Below are 4,793 nucleotides of genomic sequence, written 5' to 3'. Positions count from 1 at the left end.
GCTAAATGTACGATGAGTAGGCTGGGATAGGTCGGCACTGATTGTTTCTTCTACACCGTGGACGGACTAGCACGAGGCACATGTGCCAGCCTGATGAGTGGGTGCTGCGACTGTCGTATGCTGTATCAGCGGCCGCTTAATCAGCATCTGCGACTGACATAGAAACGTGAGAGTAACTATACTTTGAACATTATGCAAAAGAATTCATATCATTCACATGCTTTTGGCCACAACCAAGATGGCGTCTCTGGGGTTAAATTAGAATTTCATTTAAATTCCCTCTAAAATATTATGCTGTGACTGGGTGCTTCGTTTCAATACTGTCCCAAAACTGCCTGGAGATGGGGAGGGGGCAGTGGACAGTTCATCGCTTACCATGTGATAATGGTATCATTGATAAGAAGGGTGGGGCTTCCCACTTGATATACAGCACTTCGTCATCAGGCCGCGAACGGCCTTCCGGGACCATCCGACCGCCGTGTCATCCTCAATGGAGGATGAGGATAGGACGGGCGTGGGGTCAGCACACCGCTCTCCCGGTCGTTCTTGACCGAAGCCGCTATTATTCTGCCGAGTAGCTCCTCAATTGGCATCACGAGGCTGAGTGCGCCCCGAAAAATGGCAACAGCGCATGGCCGCCTGGATGGTCACCCTTCCAAGTGCCGACCACGCCCGACAGCGCTTAACTTTGGTGATCTCACGGGAACCGGTGCACCCACTGCGGCAAGACCGTTGTCCACTGGATATACAGGGTGAAGAAAATTCGCGTGCTCCGACTTCGCAGCGCGATTCCTCACATATTAGCAATACAAAAGTGTCTGACAAAATTTCGTCCCGTGCATATTTCGGGCAGTAAATGGACGTTACAAACTGGCAGTCTGACAACAGTTTGACCTATTGTATGGTAACTACCTCTGTCAGGATATTCCAGTAGCGCCGCGCAGTTGATGCAGTGGATAGCGTTTTAGGTTTGGATGCAGGAGGTCGAGGGTACGATTGTGGGTGGAGGCTTATAAAGGCACGTTTTCTGGCGTCTTAACCGTTACGTAGCAATTACAGTGGGTCTTGTACAAAATGTCATGCATTTACGAACTGCGAACACAGAATTGGCAATCCGATCGTTTTTATTGATCAGCTTCTAAAGAAACCTTTTGCACGTCATGGACGTGAATTGTTTCGCACCACTGCGTCTACTAAAGCTCAAGCTTGTTTTTTGAGTGCTCTTCCCCAATGGTCCCTTCGATTACTACGAACCATTATTCTTGCCACGTTCATGTCCATTACATTGCGTTAGGGCCTTAGGTAACCAGTATGGCTACAATCGTGCTTTGCAAGTAACTTCGATAGGCCCAATTGAAGAATGTACACAGAAAACAGGTTTCGAATGTAGTAGATACTGTGGCGCGAAACAATTCTCGTCCACGACGTGCAAAAGGCTTTTTTAAAAGCTGACCAGTGGAAATGATTGTACTTCCATTTCCGTGTTCGTAGTACATAACTGCAAATATTTTGTAGAAGACCCACTGTAAACGACAAGACACCAGATACCGTACCACGCAGACTACTTTTAGCAAATAAAAACGAATAAGTTTCGATCCAGAATCGATCCCTCAACATCCTGATCTAAAACGCTATGCACTGCAGCTGCACAATATTACTGAAATTTTTTCATAGAGGTAGTTACCGTACATTAGATTAGAGTGTTGCCAGACTGCCTATCCTTAACGTCCATTTACAGCCCGAAATATGCATAGGACGAAATTTTGTGACTGAAATTTTTGTATTGCCAGTTTGTTCTACCAGATAAGAGGTATTTCTAATTGTTCTACCATTTTCTAGTTTATAATTCTGAGTGAGCTGTGACTCCATTAGTTTTGCTAGCAGATACATAATAGGCACCAAAATCCTTTGTACAGCAACACTACTCTCCTTTGAAGTAGAAAGTATGTACAGTTGCATCCCTGTTAATGAAACCACAAAAATTATTGAAGAAAACGTGAAAACACACAACCAGCTACCTCAGGAACACACAGATGAAAGAGTAAAATTATTACAGTTAAAATAACACAACAAAAATATTTTGAATTCATTCAAGAATATTACATACAAGAAGAATGTTTAACAATGGGTTCACCTATTTCAGGAACATTTGGCAACATTTTCATGAATCATATAGAAAAAAATAATTTTTGAAGACATAATAACAAAGAAAAGCTACAATGTCATCTACTGGTACAGATACATGGATGATTTAATATCCATGGTAGATGAAAATAAAACCAGAATACAGCAAGTACACAAACACAAACACATAAATAGTGTACACAGAAACAGAAAGTTCACAACAGAAGAACAACAAGATAAATCACTCAACTTTCTAGACATAACCATAAGGAAAGACAATAATAAACACACATTTGACATCCTCAGAAGACCCACAATAAGTGACACTATCTTAAATGTAACCTCAGACCACCTGGAGAACCACAAACAATCAGCATTCACATACATGTTAAACAGGTTGGACGGGTTGGACAGGTTGGAAACAAAGAAACAATGATAGACAAACTAAACAAAAAAAGAGACAAATAACGAAAACAATTAACGAAACCACACAAACTCACGCAACTTGCAGTACAACAAAGAAATGGCATACAATGACCTACCACAACAAATTCACACATAAAATATGTAACACATTCAAAAAATAAGGCATAAACATTGCTTATAAACCAAATAACTCAGTACAATAGCACATACCAAAACTGAAATCAAAACCAGACAGATACCAACAATCTGGTATCTATCAGCTCAGTTGCAGAGATTGTGTAAACATATACATAACATATACATTGGAATGACTGGCAGGACATTCAGCACATGATATAAAGAACACATCAGAGCATTTAAATACGGTTCAAACCATTCAACATTTGCAGATCATCTAAAACCAGAATACCATAGACCGAGCAATACTGAAAAAGATATGAATATCATGAAAATCGGCAAAGACAGACACCACCTCCCTTTCCAAGAAAATAAGAAAATTGCCACATACGAAAAGCGTTAACATAAAAAAATAGTTGCTCAGCTACTAATTAAATATTGGAAACATGACTCTATGTAACATAATTGATGAAATTACATGAAAAACAAAAGAGTTTTTTCCATCTTTCACGCCCTCACACTCTCCAACAACCCCGTCTCCCCACCACCACCCTGTACATGTGCTCAGTACAATGTCTAATCGTGGTTGTAAAAGCTCTGTCGACAGTTTTTGTTATATTTGTGGTGAATTTGTGATTAAAATACCAAAGAAACATTACAGACTTTATGAAAATGGTTTATCTGTCAGACTTTGGATCTAAACTTGTTGATCAAGATAAATATTGGGCGCCGCATAAAGTATGTTATGTGTGTCTTGAAAATCTCAGAAAATGGTCCAAAACTGAGAAAAAAGCCTTTAGATTTGTTGTTCATATGATATGGAGGGAGACTAGAAAACATTCCGGTGATTGCTACTTTTGCAGTGTTAATATTACTGGTCATAATTCGAAAAACAAGAAGGTAATAAGCTACGCTAACCTTCGGTCCGCCATCCGACCAGTTGGGCATGGTGTAGATTTGCCGGTTCCTGAACCACCAGATGATTTAAATTCTATTCCAACAGAAGTATTTTCTGATGTACAGTGTGATTTAGATGAACCAGATGATGATGAATTCCATTGTAATACAGAAAGTCTAGAGCCCAAATTGTTTACTCAGACGGAGCTTAACGATTTCGTCAGGGATCTGGGCTTAACGAAAGAAAAAGCTGAACTGCTTGGCTCTAGATTAAAAGAAAAAAAACTTATGGGCAGTGGGACCAGTATATACACGTATAGAAAGAGAAAGCAGCTATTTTTCAAGCTTTTTCTCAACAAGGACGTGATTTAGTGTACTGCTCAGACATTCCTGGTCTGATGAATGAGTTTGGTACTGAATACAAAAAGGAAGATTGGAGACTCTTATTGATTCATCCAAAACTAGTTTAAAGGCCGTTTTATAACACAATTGTAACATGTATGCATCTATACCTGCTGGACATTCTGTACATATGAAAAAGCTTTTAAAACCTAGAAATAGTGCTAAATAAAATAGGCTATTCTGCTCACAGTTGGATGACATGTGGCGATCTAAAAGTAACATGCATGCTCCTTGGTCAGCAATGTGGCTTTACCAAATTTCCATGTTTCTTGTGTGAACAGGACAGTAGGGCTAGGGATCAACACTGGTGCAGAAAGAACTGGCCTGTGAGGGCGTCTTCAAAACCTGGTGAGAAGAACATTCTACGCAAAAACCTTGTAGATCCAAAAAGTACTACTGCCACTTGTACCTATAAAGTTAGACCTAATGAAACAGTTTTTAAAGGTTTTGCCTAAAGATGAACCTGTTTTAATTATCTCTGCCAAAAGTTTCCACACCTTTCAGAAGCTAAACTAAAAGAAGGCGTCTTTGTCGGACCTGACATTATAAAATTGATGATTGAATCCACAATTACCGTAAATGAGAAAGAAGCATGTGTATCATTCATGTAAGTCGTTGCAAAGTTCTTAGGACATGAAAAAGACCAAGAATCTGTTTCTATTATAGCTACAGTGTTAAAGAAGTTTAGAAAATTAGGATGCTTAATGAGGCTGAATGTTCAGTTTTTGAACAGTTACCTTGATTACTTCCCGGACAATATGGGACATGTTAGTGAGGAGCAAGGAGAGCGTTTTCACCAGGACATAGGACATTAAAGTGATGGAAAA

General features: G+C 39.7%; 1 pseudogene; it reads right to left on the bottom strand.

The window, feature by feature from the left end:
- Nucleotides 1-619: 619 nt before the first annotated feature.
- On the bottom strand, nt 620-737 carry LOC126299940 (5S ribosomal RNA; annotated as a pseudogene).
- Nucleotides 738-4,793: the final 4,056 nt, after the last annotated feature.

The sequence above is a fragment of the Schistocerca gregaria genome, chromosome X, assembly GCF_023897955.1.
Source record: "Schistocerca gregaria isolate iqSchGreg1 chromosome X, iqSchGreg1.2, whole genome shotgun sequence".
NCBI lineage: Eukaryota > Metazoa > Arthropoda > Insecta > Orthoptera > Acrididae > Schistocerca > Schistocerca gregaria.
Note: the sequence above shows the minus strand (reverse complement) of the source record. Positions and strands in the feature narration are given on the sequence as shown.